Genomic DNA, 16,433 nt, shown 5'->3' with positions numbered 1-16,433 from the left:
TTTGGGAAAACCCCACATCCATTGGAATCGGAGTCAGAATTGTTAGGGTGGTTTGTAAAATATCATTAATGTGGCAAGAAATAACTGATGGGGGATCATGAGAATCAATTTTTAAAAAGCTATGAAAACATCTAGCCTTCTGCCTATTACATAGTAGGCTTTCAGTAAATTAAAAAAAAGATTCAATTTAACAAACATTTATATAGGCCCTTGTATGTGAAAAGTGGTATGTTTGGGGTTATGAGGGACGTAGAATTGAAAAAAGACATGATGTAAACCCTTCAGGAGTCAGTTCCAGTCAGAAAAATAGATACTTACCCAAACAGTTATAATATAGGACAGTCTGTCCCTCTATTCTAACATTTATGTCTAAGTGGTTCCCCCATTGTCTGCAAATAACCATGTTCTTCTTTTCTTGGTATTTCATTTTGTTCGAAAATGTGTTCAAGGGGTATAATTTATTAAAAATTCCCCAAACAGCACATTGACCAAAATTAAGTTTTATTGGTGTGTCCAAGACAGTGTTTGCATTTATAGGAAATAGTCTATATGAAGCTTGAAATGCCTCATGTAGCTAAGGAAACAGAAAAGCAGACATGAAATCAGAGCCAGTGTGGGGAGGAGAATGAAAAGGGGAGAGAGAGAGGTGGGTGGGAAAGTCTTAATTTCTAAAGCAACCAGGAGCTTTAATTCTAAGAATGCCTAAAAGTAGAACACTGCCTGGGCAGATTGTTTTTACTTGCCTCCAAACTATTCTAGAGGTTTGGGAGGTTGGGTTTGAGGTAGGGAGGAAAGGAGGAAGGAGTGGGGTTTGCAAACAGGATCTTTGGAACCCAGGATTCCTGTGGTTGGTTGGGTTCAAGCAGATTCCTTGAATTCATACTCTCCAGGGAGCAAGCCGTCTGGGTAGTCTGACAGCACCAAGAGCACCGTACAAAGAGCCCTGGCTTGGGAGCCTGGGACCCTAGTTCCAGTCCTTACTCTAACACTAAAGAACCCTTGCTGTGTGACCCTGGACAAGTCACTTTCCCTTCCTGGGGGTTGACCTAGATGATTTCTAAGGTCCCTTCTAGTTCAAAGAGTCTATAACTTCAGGTCTAATTCAGCCACTAAGTTGAAGGAGGAGATTGAAATTGGAGCAAACCAAGACAGATAGAAAGACCTTCTGACAATATGCGTGGACCTTCGGAAAATGGGGCTGTTCAGAAAACCAAAACAAAGGCCAGTGGGTGAGTCCTGCAGATCTGGGAACCCTCCCCACTGCTGCACTTACTGTAGTGAGTTCTGACCAGGCCTTTCCTCAAGGACTCCAGAGGTCCTGGATGCTCCCTGACCAGGGACCTGACCACTGGGTGAGGTCCCTGCTGGGCCTGTTGAAAGGCCACCTCCCTTTCCTTCTAGGGCAAGGGTGTCAAAGGGGTTTCTTAAAATGCACTCGAGCTCTAATAAAGGGCTGTCTAAACAAGGATAAATATTCCTAGCAGTCTGGTGGGAGGAATGGGGGTAAGAAGGTGGTCTTTTTTCCTAGCAGTGGAACTAGAAGAAACTCAAAGAGTAAAGAGCTCTTTGCCACAAGTAACTCCCAGAAGCTCAGATGAAATTAGCACTTTCAGTGCTGGTTAGGGTCTCTTTTAGAATGATAACCATCAACTATCTCAGGGATAACTGAGCATGCCTTTGGGCAGACACAGTCCTTGTCACCTCCTCCTGGAGCACCCCTGGGAGGTGGTAAGGGAAAGAAGCTGCGGAAGCCTCAGCTTCAGCCACCATGAAGTCATGTGGCTTCCCCCCATGGAGGGGGGCCTCTGAAATGCTGGAGACTCCTATCTTCCCTGAGGGGCAATAAGGAAAGGCCCATGCCATGGGAGGCTGTGGACCACCAGGTGTGAGTATTCCCAGGCCACTGCAAGGCTGGGCTACCAAAAGCTAAGCCTAGGGATGGCTTGTGAAATGTGATTACATTTGGTTCCTTTTTCACATCAGAAAAGAAAACAGAGTACAAACAGCATCATTCAGGTCCCTGTCCTTTTCTCCTTGTGTCATTCTCTTGTTTGTACTTTCCTCTTCCTTTTTTCTAATACTGTTCACTCTCACCTCCAGGATCATTGGGTCACTGAAGTCCTGCCACTCACCACAGATGGCCCAAACTTAGTGGCATAAAACAACCATTTCATTCTGCTCATGGATTCTGTGGGGCAGGGGTTCACACAGGGCACGGCAGGGATGCTTTATCTCTGCTCCACAATGTCTGGAGCCTCAGCTGCGAAGACTCCAAAGCTGGGGGCAATTCAAGGCCTTGGGGCTGGGATGGTTAGGAGGCTCCTCCATTCACAAGTCTGACATGGGGTACTGGCGATGGACTGGGACCTCAGTGTGGCTGTCGGGCAGAACACACACACATGGCTGGTCCATATCCTTGAGCTTCCTCACAGCATGGTGGTCTAGGAGCAGCCTTACACAGTGGCTCAGGGTTCAGGGCTCAGATGGCAAGTGTTCCAGCAAACAAGGTAGAAGCTGCAAGGCCTTTTTCCACCTAGCTGAGGAAGTCATGGAGCATCATTTCTGCCACATTCAATTGGCTACAGCAAGTCAGAAGCCTGCCCAGATTCAGGTGGAGGGGATATCAACCTACCTCTCCCTGGAAGGACTGTATAAGTATTTTCAGACATGTTTTAAAACCTCCGCAGTAGCCCACCATCACTCTCTGTCCTTTGTCCTAAAAGAAGCTCCTTCCTCTTCACTTCTGGGATCCCAGAATAATTTGGAGGTGACCATAGGAATGTTGCTCAAGTGCTTCTCGGTTCTCTGGCCATGGTTGAGTTTCAGAGTGGCAGCAATTCTGTGGGAATTTACTCTTCTTCAGTATTGACCCTCCACTGTTTACTTGCCATTGGATGGCCATTTGGGGGTCCCTGGAAGTGGTTTGGCACCCTCTCGTGTGTCCTTGCAGGAAGCGTTGATTGGTAATGATCCGTGCCCAGTTCAGCACAGATCTCTTCTTTGGCGATACCTCCATGCCAAGCCCTTGCCTCACCAACTTTCTGACTGAAGTGGTTTCTCCCCCATGGGTTGGCTTGGAGAGAAAGGCTCTCAAGAATGTTCTAGAAGGCATCGGCCTGCAGTGCCTAGCACAAAGCCGGCACTGGCACTTGCTCAATAAATGACTATTGAATAAATTAACCCTGGCTTGCATGGGCTCTAGGTGACTCAGAGGGTCTGATTCAGCCTGATTCACCAGAGGATCTGGGAGGATTTGACCAGTGGAGAGCCCTGCATGTTCCCGGATGGAGGCCATGTGTGTGTGTGTGTGTGTGTGTGTGTGTGTGTGTGTGTGTTTGTTCATGTGCGTGTGTGTTTTGGAGGAACTGGGGGCATGTGGGGATGGTCCTGTGTAATGATATTGTGGGCTAGGCCAACAGCACTTGTTGCCATGGTGACCACCGAGCTTCTGCTAAGCTGCCCCTGCTTCCTTACCTCTATTATTTGGAAACTTTTCGAGACACCTTGAGCAAACCCTCCAAGTGTCAGGGCAATCGTCAAGTTTCCGGGAGGCTCAGACCACAGCTGCTTCCTCTTTTCCTACCCAAAGTGTGCAGGTAAATCACCAGAAACTCTCTGGGTGAGTCTGACCTCACCACGTGAAGGACCTATTTACAATAGAGTTGAGGGCTGTCTGCGGGGGCGGGGTGCGGGTGGGTGTCCTAGGCTTACAGGGCCCTTTGTCAATGCAAGAAATCATAAGAGTAACTATGCTAGTCAATCAATCCAACTGGAGATGCTGGAGTCCCAGGAAACTTTTAGGAATGATCTGCTATTTCTCATTTAAGAAAAAGCAAAAAACAAGGACTTCCAGGCTTCCCCATAGGGAGGGAGCTGCTGGCTGGGAACATACATCCACAGAGGTAGGCACTGCAGACTGACTGTGGGAGTCTTCACGGCTCTCAAATGAGCTTCCTGTGTTCTCTTTCCTTTTCATCAGGCCCCGTGCAGATCCACGGCCTATGTGCATTAATTCTCCATGCCTACGCATCAGCATTGCGGTAGGCCTTTATGTATGTTACCTCCAAGTCTGAACAACATCTCAATGAGCAATGGACTGTTATCTCCAATCTACAGATGAGAAATTAGAGGCCCAGAGAAGTACATTAAATTGCCCAGAACACACTACTACTAAGTGGATGAATCAGATAATTTATTCATTCAGTAAACAAACTAGATTATGCCTCAAGCTATGTAGAGAAGAAAAAGAAAACGTTGAGTTGGTTCTAGTTGACAAGAAATTCACAGTCTAGGAGAGGAAAACAGCAATTATACAGCAATATGGTAAGTAAAATGATAGAGCTATACACAGGGAATTGGGTTAAGCACCAAGGGGACATCTAATGCAGCTTGGGAGGGTCAGGGAAGACTTCCTGGAGAAGGTGATGTTTGAGCTGAGGGTTAAGGATAAGCAGGAGTTAGAAGAAAGTATGTGGGGTGGGGCAGGACATTTCAGAAAGAGTAGGTCGCACAGTCAACGTGTGGAATTAAAAATAGCAAGATATGTGGAACTATGAGCAGTTCAGTGTTGCCCTGGGGTTGATCTGACTGGAGTTTATCTGACTTCAAAATGCAAGCCCTGGGCTTCCCTGGTGGTGCAGTGGTTGAGAGTCCGCCTGCCGATGCAGGGGGCACAGGGTCGTGCCCCAGTCCAGGAAGATCCCACATGCCGCGGAGCGGTTGGGCCCGTGAGCCATGGCCGCTGAGCCTGCGCATCCGGAGCCTGTGCTCCACCATGGGAGAGGCCACAACAGTGAGAGGTCCACGTACCGCAAAAAAAAATAAAAAATAAAAAAAATAAAAAATAAAATGCAAGCCCTCTTCCCACTCTGCTTGATCTCCTCAACTAGCTGATTTTGGAGGTGTGGCATATGTGACACGTTACAGGGGCTTGGGATGCCCAGTCTTTACTCTTTAAAATTCTGTTACTGAATTAGCAGAATGTGGGAGGTTTTTACCAGGACTTTTGCATTGTGAGTTCTCAGGAGGGCTTAAAGAGGATCAGGAGGGAGCTGGGCAAAGGCCGTTGACTAACCGAGGCAAAGTCAATTCAGCGCCATTGCTCCGTGGCTGCCCGACAGCAATTTGGAAGAAGGAGGCCAGAGATCACCAGGGAACAATGGCTCCTGGGTTCACTTCCACAAAGCACATTGTGATGAGTCAGAATGAAGCAACAGTTACCTACACCAACATGTCAAGTTGACAGCAGGTGAAGAAATTATCTCAGTGAAAGACCAGGGCTGAAGATGGGTGCAGTCTAACAGTGCCAATGATTTTGCTGTGTTCTTTCTATTTTTGGTGGGAGTGGGGTGTTGGGGGACTGTATGATACATGCATTTATGTTTCCTCCTACTAAATAAGTGGATCTGTTTCCGACAGGTGGTCCCCCAAATTGTCCTCACCATTTGGCTTTTTGATCTCCTTCCTTTAATAGGTCTTCTTGTGGTGTCACTTGGAGAGGACCTGTGGACACTTCTGGAGTCTGTCAGGAAATATCTTACCCTACAACCCAGGCCTACTGCAAAGAGGTGGATTTTCTGTCCTGCTGTGACAAATTCTATAGGAAGGATAACCGTGACCAAATAAGTTAAGTGACCTTTGTTAGAAGTTCTTTCTGTAATGAACACAACATTGTAATTCAACTATACTTCAATAAAAAATAAACTAGGGCTTCCCTGGTGGCGCAGTTGTTGAGAGTCCACCTGCTGATGCAGGGGACGCGGATTCGTGCCCCAGTCCGGGAGGATCCCACGTGCCGTGGAGTGGCTGGGCCCGTGAGCCATGGCCGCTGAGCCTGCGCGTCCAGAGCCTGTGCTCCGCAACGGGAGAGGTCACAACACTGACAGGCCCGCGTACCACACACAAAAAAAATAATAACTAATTTAAAAAAAAGAAGTGCTTTCTGATATGGGGCCTGGAATCATAGCACTAGGAGCTGGAAATAACCTTTGTCCTTTTATAGGTCAGAAAACTGAGTTGAGGATAAGAGGGAAGTGACTTGCCAAAGGTAAGAGTCAAATTTGACGTAGAACCAGGATAAAATCCAGTCTCTTGACTCTAAACCTGGTGCTGTCCCCCATGCTGGTGTTCTCTCCATTGCCACAAAGCCTAAACTACTGTTTAATTATCTTTTAAATGAGCATTGCTCTTTACCTTTTCTTTGCTAAAATATAACCACTTGAAGAACCATATTTTATTTGTAGGTTTAGTGCCCACCACATTGCCTAATACGGTAATAATGTCCCTAGAATATTTCTACCCTTGAATGTGTATACAGAGGCCCCATTGGGAGCTGAGAGTTGGTGGCTCATTTTGATTTAAATGGGACCTCACGTTTAACAGGTCTTCCTGTCTATTATCTTGCCTGGTCCCTGTTCAAATCCAGCTCTATTTTCTGGGTTATTTTTGCATTCATAATCCTTGACAAGAAAATCCTCCCATCTAATCTTTGCTTTATTTCTTTGTTTCAGGAGATTATCTAGCATGTCTAATAGAGCGGCAAGTCACGTCCCGCGGCTCCAGGCCTACAATTCCCCAGCATACCAAAATCAACCACAAGACTTTCCTCCGACCTCACCCAAGTCAGGGCATAGGTGGGGCTGCTCTCTGCCCCTTGGGGAGGAGGAATCTATGACCAAATGGGTATGTTCTTTCTTGATTTCTCCAGGGTTCCCCGGAGAGGTGGTATTCCTGGATGATGGGGTACAGGGAGTCTGAGTTTAACTTTCAATGAAACAATGCAAACTCAGACCTAGGGAAGAATTATCCACCTGAGAGTTGCTGGAATATTGGTGAAATATCACTTCTTGCTATTTAATTCATTCATCTGGGATTGAAAAGACATCTCTTGGGGCTGATTTAGGTCAGTGGTGTCCAACCTATTTTAGTATGGAGAGCGCATTTTAATTTCAAAAAATTTATAGACCTGCAGATAAAGATACTTACACTTTAGGAATGCACTGGGAGAGCAAATATTAATAATAGAGGCTATCACCTTAAATGGGATTTGAATTAATCACCACCTTATCTATATACTATCCCAAATCTGAGTTGTTGCTTTCCTTCTGTGTTTCTGTAACTCTTTGTCCTCACCACTGGCCTGGAAACCCCACAAGGCCATAGTTGATTTGCCTAGTTCACTATCTGTTGTATACTCGGCGCCTAGCACAGTTCCTGGTACAAAGTAGGCACCTTATGTATATTTGTAGAATGAATAAATTAGTACATTAGAAGTATCAGAATAGTTGACTAAACAGTATGATTCATGTACAACTATAGGTACTGATTCACACAAAGATGGTGCCCCTGTGGGGTCCCAGGGCCCACAGATTGGAAATCACGGGTTTAAATTTCCACACTTGGATCCAATATTTTCTTCCATTTTCCCCCGAGGGAGCTTAGTGTTCAGCAGACCACAAATACCAGTCTCTGAGCTTAGAGACACATGATAACTAAAGGTGGGAGCCTGCACCAGTTGACATTCCAAAGGCCGAATGGAAAGTCTAGGAAGAGGACAGAATGCATGACTTAAAGAAGGCTGGGACTTCCTAACACCCACGGCAAAGGGGAGGTTGATGACAGCTTTCCTCAAAAGCCAGTTTCTAACATTTGTAGGAGCAAAAAGTAAGCTAATCTCCGGGAGCCTCTAGGCTGTGTAGTTGGTATTTCAACCCCAAACAGACTTGAAAAGGTACTTTGCCTGTTTCCTCTGTCACCCTATTTGTGTGGAATGTTGATAACTGAAGCGACACACAGTAAATGTGTCTTGTAAGACATTGATTGGGAGTGGAGATGAGTGGGGAAATATAAGAATTGAAAGAAAGAATGCTTGATTTAAAATATGTGAATGTGTCCCTGCCTCACTGAGTGTGTACATTAGTATTTAATTGCTGACATCTCTCTTCCTTCTCTAGACAATGGGCTTCTTCTCTTGATTCTCCCTGCTCCTTCCTCTCCAAACAAAGAGAGGATGGTATTCCAGGTGTGAACAAATCAGGGCGGTTTCCTGCTTCAGATTCAGAGATTCACAGCCCTGAGGAAATGAGTAAAAGAGAGGAGGGGAGAGAGCAAAAGAGATGAAAAGCAGAATCTTTGCCACCTGCTATTTAGTGATTAGCTCCCAGATAAGGAAGGCAGAGATGCATTCCAGGAGCTCAGGACTTGCCCAGACGGAACTCAGAGTAAAGGAGGGCTTGGTGAAAACTGAAGCCAGAAAAAGGCAGTGGGGGGGGGGTGGGGGGTGGGGGGTGGGGGAGGGGCACTGAAAACACCATCCATTAATTTTCCTCAAAGCCCCTCCATGTCATGCAGCTCTTATAAATTTAAGACCCTCACTTTACCCATTTTTTTGTTCCACCCCAACTCACCTGCTTTGGTTTATGTAAAGTAGTCTTGTAAAGTTCTGTCACGAACTAACGGTGTGACCCTGGGCAAATCACTTACCTTCTTAGATACAGGTCTAGTGGTTGCTGTCTCTCTCTTTTTTTTCTTAATTGGGGTATAGTTGTTTTACAATGTTGTGTTAGTTTCTACTGTACAGCGAAGTAGAGTTCCCTGTGCTATACAGCAGTTTCTCATTAGTTATCTATTTTATACATATTATTGTATATATGTTAATTCCAGTCTCCCAATTCATCCCTCTTGAGTTTCAGTAGCTTCATCCAAAGCATAGGAAAAGAAATCAACAATCACAACCAAACAACCAAACCCCAAATCTCCTAATGCTGGGCAGTAGAAGCCCTGGCGAGTTTGCAGTGAGCAGCCTCTGTTCTTGTTCTTAGTTTCAAGCACACCAAGCTTTTGGATTAAACCACAGTGAAAAGCAAGCACTTACTCATTCCCTTACGGAGGAGCAGGCTGATCCACTATGAGGTTTTCCTTTCTCAGTAGAAAGGGGTGAAAATAATTTCTGCACAGCCTACCCTTCTGCCTGTGGCACCTGTGGCCACAGACACGACCCAGGTCTGAGCAGAGGTGCAGGATGCTGTGTACTTGTCTGGGGTGCATGGCCTCTTCCCTCACCAGCCTTTGCTGTTCCCTTTGTTCTTATAACTGAGGGTGTTCTGTCCTTGACAACGGCCACGTGTTCAATTTTTCCAGCACGGTTAGGTGAGGTCAGCACTTTGGCTTTTAGCCTCTAGAGCAGGTAAGAGCCATTGAACCTTGAGAGATACAAGATCAAGTTAGTAATTCATCTTGATTTTCATTTTGCAGTGCTCCCATAGAAAATAAATGTGGAGCCATGGACAATTATGCTTTGGTAGAAAATAAATACTCTGGTGATTAAAAACTGGAAATCACTAGCTTTGAAATTTCTTCAGAAATGCAGCCCCAGATGTCACGCAAGCTCCCATCAAACACGGGCTGTTAAAATCCAACTGTGGATATTGCCTTGTAAAGTGTTCACAGATGCAACAGCAGAAGAAATTCTCACAGCCTAGAGAAGCGAGACTTCTGCTTTTTTCCTTTCTTTCTGTCTTTTTTTCCGGCAGGGGATGATGGAGGGGTTGGGCATCAAACTGTTCATTTCAATATGTAATTTGCCTCAAAGAATTTTTGACTTAATTTATTTTCTCACCAACCTAAATCCAATTCAAAAAACATTTATTGAAACCTGAACAATCTACTTTCCGTTGACGAGTGCTAATAGGTGCAATGTTACCCCTGTCAACTTATAAGATCACATACTGAGCTTGGAGCTAAACAGGAAAACGGAAATTAAACTGGAGTTGGATTTTGTTTCCTTCTAAATTCTCTACCATAGTTGGACATGTACGGTGCTTAATGAGAAACAAGTTGCATTGTGGGCATTTCTTTATTTAAAAAAAAGCTTCTTTCTTTTTAATTTGGAAGATGTTTACATCTTAATGCCAGATGTATCTCCAAGGCAGAGGGGGTAGAACTGTATGAAAAAAATAAATGATGTCAAAAAGTCCCTGCGTTTTCAACATTTCTTTACTAGTTCTCGGACTAAACAATGTTTTTACCTAAACAAGGTAAAAAATGACAAATATAATTGTTTCTGGACTCTTATTTTTCGCAATAGACCAGCCTCTTTGCTCTCTTGAGTTCCATGGATAGGTGATTCTCCTGAGAAACTTAACGACATCATGTCACTTTTAGCTTGAGGGCTTTGTTAGAATATCTAATAGGCAGGAGGTAATAAGAGGGTGTGAGTGAGTGTATATGTGTATGTACACACTCCTTGTATGCGTGTGTGTAGTGCCAACAATGGTGTATCCTTACTGGACTAAAATTCCATACCAGCTCTTTGAATAAATCAGACAATGTGGTCAAATGTTTGGCCCAACATTATCACCTTTCCACCCTTGATTTGTAGTTAACTAAGAACGTGTCCATGCTGTTAACATTCTAGACTTCACTGGCCAGTAAGGTCCATAAAAAAGATCATTTCCCCTCTCCCTCTGTGTGCAGACTGTTTCTGTTTATCTGTAAGTAACAGCCAGGGTCTCATTGCTTTTCAGTTCATTTATTCATTCCTTTATACAATAGGCAGTAACCAAGTACCAACTCTGTACCAAGCAGTCTTCTAGGTGTTTGGAGACACAAAGAGAACTAGACAGAGAAGGTCCCTAACCTCATGGGGCTTACATTCTGGCGTGAGAGGACAAAAACTAACTAAATAAATACCATAATCCCAAGTCACAAAAATTCCATGGAGATTGAAAAATCAGGAAGATATAATATAATCAGTGGGTGTGTGTCTTTGGGGCAAAATTTGGATAAGGATGCCAGAGAAACATTCTCTGAGAAGGCAATATGTGAAGACAGCCAGGTGGTGGGAGGTGGGCTGGCATGCAGGGAAGAGGGTTGGATGCTAAAGAAGCAGTGGAGGTTTAGCACCTCAGCAGGACAAGTTTGCCTGTTCAAGTGAGCTGTCCTTGCATACATTACATTCTTACAGAGGGGTTTTTCTTTTTTTTTTAGAGGGGGTTTTCTTGACCTATTTGTAAACCAAGTGGGAAGCTGGACTCTGATAGAGTTGGATGTGAGGATCTGGGATACCATATAGGGGAAAATGAAGTGTTGCTTTCCTTAGAGATGGAGGACTTGCTGGAGAAGCTGAAAAACTTCAGAGCTCTAGTCTCACTTTGGCCAGTAACAGAGTATGGACCTGTGGGGAAGTCTCTTCCCTTCTCTGACTTCTGTCTCCTCCTGAAATAAGGTGTTGGATTGAGTGGTCTGAAATTCCCCTCCAGCACCAGACAGTCTTTGAGCCCTCTAAGAACAGAAGCTGGAATCGAATTTTTCTGCTTGAGAATCCCTATTGGTATGGACTCACTCACTAGGATGTTCAAAGCCAAGTCCTGGGTGAAAACAAGCATATGAACTGCTGGAGTCCAAAGGAGCCATGTTCAGACACTTGACATCTTTTACTTTCCTTGATTTGATCTGTGTTATGACTTTAGTCAGTAGGGAGTTCCTACAGCAGGCAACCAATAGAGAGAATTCCATGTATAGGCCAGACATACCAGTGTATACTGAGCAGAGACATCCATCCTGACCACATGCAACTGTGTGAGAAAGGGTAAGTCTGACAGCTGAGAAAAGCTGGACAGGGTTCCCAGGGTCTCAACCTTCAATAATAGATGATCCCTCCTAACAAAGGTCTCTGGTAAAGACAGCCCTTTACTGTGATCCTCTGGCTTGCTGGCATGGAAGCAGCCTTCTTTAGATCCTGCTGTAAGGATCAGAGAATCCCATGGCTATTTCTTCCTATGTTGGGTCTGTTGAATGATGTTCTATCAGTTCAGGTTGAACAACAACCCAAAGTCCAGTAAAGGTATAGGACGAGGGGGGTATCTTTGTAAATGTGTTTTGAGCAGCCTTACTATACAGAAGAAGGCATCTAGAGAGATACGTAGTGAATCAGATGTAGTCCTTGACCTCAAAGAACTTTCTCAACGTAAACTCATATGCAGATGCCTAATACTAACATAGGTCAGAGAGAAGGGAATGATGGATGTAATGAAGAGGAGAGCAGTGGATGAATTGACACTTAGAGTCGGTACTTAGGGATTAATTAGGACTTGAAAGGTCAGAGATAGAGGCAAGGAAGGGCATTCTCAGGCAAGAGAACAAAATGAGTAAAAGCTGGGCACAGGACAGAACTTCCAGGAAGGACATCAATGTATCTGGGCTTCAAGGGGAGAGACCCTCAGATATTTAAGTTTAAACTCCAAGAGCTTGACACAATGGAAGCCAGAGCTCTACCCTTTTGGAGTAAAGCTACTCTGGGTCCTGGTGTTTCTGGTTCCCATTCCAGGAGAAGCACAGCACCCTCTTTCCCTCCTTTCCTCCCTTACCCCTACCAAAGACGTGGGGAACCTGCAAGGAGAGCAAGGCTGTGGTTTTCAGTAATTAAACTTGCATCATTTGTGATCAGTGAACTATTTTAAAATTCCCTCTATTCTGGCATTCTGATGATTTGCTTCAGAGTTGGAAATAAAATTTAGCCTTAGGATTCTTCATTGTTCCTTTGCTGTGATTTCTAATTGCCATGTCCACTTCACCTTCCTCCATTTGATGTGTTTCATCTCAGACACAGGTGTTTGGAAATTTCTTTTTTCCTCTCTGATTTTGGTCCCCAGATCTTATACAAAGATAGTCACCTGTCCATATTTCCACTCACTAATCCTCATCATTCTGATGTCTCTGAGAAACAAAACCACATACTTCCTGGCAGCCACCCTGATCTGATCATTCACGTATCATCATGACTTTGTCTCAACTTAATTCTACCTTGTCATTCCCATCAATATTCTTTTCATCTCAGTGTATGCCAACTGACTGATTCATATTTACTCTTTTTTTTTTTTTTTTGGCGGTACACAGGCCTCTCACTGTTGTGGCCTCTCCCGTTGTGGAGCACAGGCTCCGGACGTGCAGGCTCAGTGGCCATGGCCCACGGGCCCAGCTGCTCCGCGACCTGTGGGATCTTCCCGGACCGGGGCACGAACCCATGTTCCCTGCATCAGCAGGGGGACTCTCAACCACTGCACCACCAGGGAAGCCCTCATATTTACTCTTGACACATATTTGATGATCATACAGAATTTTACCAGCTAGTTATTTTCTGGGCTACTTAGTTTGTGATCTCTATATTCCTTCTCTTAACAGTGGCGATGTTGCTAGTTAAACAAAGTTATCATTTATTATCACACCATTGTCCACATAGTAACAATAATGGTAACAAGGAATAACTTTTATAGAAGACTATCGACATCTCAAGGCTCAAGGCAACCTGTGAAACAAATGATCCCATTTTATAAATGAGAAAACTGGGAGATTGACTTGTCAATTACGTGATTAAGTTTAAGGTCACTGGTAGAAATAGGAATGGCTTGAACTCAGGACTACTGAATAGATTTGGTGATTCTTAAGATATGAAGCCTGCTTTGAATTCTGTCCGGGTCTACCTGTACTCCCCAGAGACCCTCCAAACCAGAGGTTCTCAAAGTCAGTGGGTTTTAGAAACACCTGGAGGCTAGTTTAAAATGCAGAATCTCTTCCTCTCCCCCATACGCGTTCTGATTCTGATTCTGAGGTCACGGAGTCCTCGAATTTTCTTCATTAACACAGACCCCTGATGTTATTGATGTAGGAATGTATGTTGAGAAATTGTTGAGCAAAGTGGGGAAGCTTCATTCTGATAGTCTAAAAATGCCCTCTTTTTCTTTTACCTTCCGTTGTATGCAAATATGAGTTCATTCAGGGAGAGATCATTTATATTCTGCTTTAGTTCTTATAAAACATCACTTTAATCTTATTTTAAATGACTGCATTTCTGGAAGAGGCCATTTTATCCCAAGGAGAATTTCATTTCTGATGGTTTCAGATAGGTCTCATTTTAATTCTCTTTCCCCTTTTTAAAATATGACATCATAATCCCCTTCACATCTAGATTTTGTGTTATATTGGTGTTTTTTTCATGGAATATTGCCAGAGCTGGTATTAATGATGGAGTTGTCAGAATTGTATTCTAAATGAGAGTAAAATTCAAATAAGGACGCAGATGAAAAATATGCCTATAAATATTTGAGAAGACCTCTCTCTCCATCGCTCTCTCTCTCTCTCTCTCTCTCTCTCTCTCTCTCTCTCTCTCTCTCTCTCTCTCTCTCTCTCTCTCTCGGCAGTTTTTCCTTTGAGCAAAAGGAAATGTGGATTTATGTAAATATCTTAGGGGATACATTTTACTGTTACAGGTACCATCTTAAGAAATATTCATCTAAATTCTGCTTGTCAGAATCAAATGGAGGTCAGAACACTGGCTAAAATATGAGTCCAGCTTTGATTTCCTTATGTAAATGTTTTCTCTAGGTATGTCCATTATGCCAAAGCTAATGGTTCTAATAAGCACTCCAGAGACATCTGATTCAATTTAATTCTCCTCGATCAAAAATGCAAAACAACTTTTTGAAAGACAGAGATTAGCTCTATTTCTACCACTAAAGGAAATGAGAACAGTGGTAAAGAGATGAGATCTCAGACAGAGCTTCTATACTGATCTCACCTCCCCTAAGTTTGATCTTGTGTATAGTACATAGAGTGAGATTTGATATGAAAATATGCATTTATAAGTCCCAAGGAAACTGGAACAAATCGTCCATATTCATCTCTTCTTTGGTGGGAGTATTTTTTTCCTCAGGGTCGGTGCAAAATTTTGAGCTCACTTCTCTAAAGATTTCAGATCATTGCCTCATAGCCATATTTTCATAAAAGCCATGGCTTTGGCTTCTTGCACAAGATGTCATATTTTACAAAAATATCTTCTTTCTATGGAACAAAATGTACACTCTCTCTTTACCTATTTAAACCTGTCTTGAGAGTTTGGGGCAATGTGCTTCAGGTGCCCACACAGTCTAATAGAAAAGGTCCTTTGGTCATTCACACTCCTGCTTCTATTGATTCTCTATTTCCATCCATTTTCTGGCTCGTAAACCATCCTTTGAAACTTCGCTCCATTCATGATGAGCTGGTGTGGGAACTTGTGTACTTTCATCTCTTTTCATCTTTTCAAGCAGAAACAGGAGCCTCAGTGGCGGTTAATGAATGCTCTTAACACGTGAGAATCTGGCTAGTGTCTAGAGGGCCAGGAGATGGACTCTCTCTCTCAAAAATGATTATGCTCTAGTTAGAGGTAAAGGGCCTAACAATAAAAATAGATCCTGTTCATTGATCACTTGCTTTGTGCTAACCTACTGAGCTAAATCATTTCCCAAATGCAATTAAATTTCATCTCATAACAGCTGTGTGTGTTAGGTACTGTTACTCCCATTTTACAGATGAGGAAATTTGGGCTCTTGGTTGCTCTGGTCCCCAGTGAACTCAGAGTTGACATTTGAACCTTGGTCTTTCTGACATCAAAGCCTCTTCACTACATATATGCTACACTGACTGAAACTATAAATAAGAGTCGATGACAGAAGACCAGGAAAGATCAACAGAAATAGAAATTCATCTCCAGGGTCAGAAGGAATAAACTAGAAGCTGGAAAGCTTTAACCATTCCAGTGTGGCAGGCCTTCTTTTTAAGTTATTTCCCCTTGCAGGCAGAATTCTCTGGAAGAATGCTGTTGACAGCTTTCAATGCATCGTAAATAATGTCCCAGGTGCTCCAACTACCCCCTCAGTCACTCTCCTTTAGAGAGCCTCTGTCTGAACCCCCCTCCGCCTACATTCCTTCTCATTCCATGCCCCCATTTTGACCTCAGTGTGTTCATATGTTCATATTTGATGATTGCTTTGTAAGTACTCAATATTTTTGGTAACCCATTTTTTGCTCAAAGTGCTGCCTCCACAGGATCTATTGCTTCTATGTAGTTAGTATCTAAAAATTCCACACACAGTTTTGTTTGTTATTTGATAGAAGAGAAAGGTCACCTAAGCTGCAGGTTCCTTCAAGGCTGGGTTATGTTTTCTTTTTCCTCTTCGGTCCTTAGCTGGCCCAGGACAGGTGCTCATAGAGATTTGATAAGCTAAACCAAATATGGAGCCAACTGTCCTAAGGTCTGCAAAGGGGGAAACACAGAAGACCCTCAGGTAAGTTACATTTTAGTGAGTGTGGAAGTCAATTAAGATAAATCTGCATACAACTCTAATATAATACAGAACAAGATAAAGTATTGTAAGAGGGATATTAAGTACCAGGGCACTTCAGAGATTGGAGAGATCTTACCCACTTATGTAAATGGGGGTATCAGAGGGCTTTAGATGCCCACCAAGCTGATCAAACCCTCATCCCTGGCACCAGGGAGATGCCAGGTTGTCATTCTTGGTAATGGTGGTGGGAGGTTTGGCATGGAGAAATCTTTTCCTTTATACTTTCCTGATATGAATGAGTATTTATGATAAATGTGTTCTTTTTGCAATTAA

At 43.6% G+C, this 16,433-nt stretch overlaps 1 long non-coding RNA gene across 11 annotated transcripts in view; it reads left to right on the top strand.

Moving 5' to 3' along the window:
• The window catches only part of LOC117203460 (uncharacterized), a 44,679-nt gene extending 34,706 nt beyond the window's left edge, over nt 1–9,973 (top strand). For 7 of the 11 annotated variants that reach the window (XR_007474126.1, XR_007474131.1, XR_007474134.1 and 4 more), the window contains 2 exons: nt 3,980–4,323; nt 5,474–9,973. This is a non-coding gene — a long non-coding RNA (uncharacterized LOC117203460). The remainder of the gene's footprint in view (nt 1–3,979; nt 4,324–5,473) is intronic. The other 4 variants (XR_007474130.1, XR_007474132.1, XR_007474129.1 and 1 more) reach the window with 1 other exon arrangement.
• Nucleotides 9,974–16,433: the final 6,460 nt, after the last annotated feature.

The sequence above is a fragment of the Orcinus orca genome, chromosome 1 (assembly GCF_937001465.1).
Source record: "Orcinus orca chromosome 1, mOrcOrc1.1, whole genome shotgun sequence".
Lineage (NCBI taxonomy): Eukaryota > Metazoa > Chordata > Mammalia > Artiodactyla > Delphinidae > Orcinus > Orcinus orca.
Note: the sequence above shows the minus strand (reverse complement) of the source record. Positions and strands in the feature narration are given on the sequence as shown.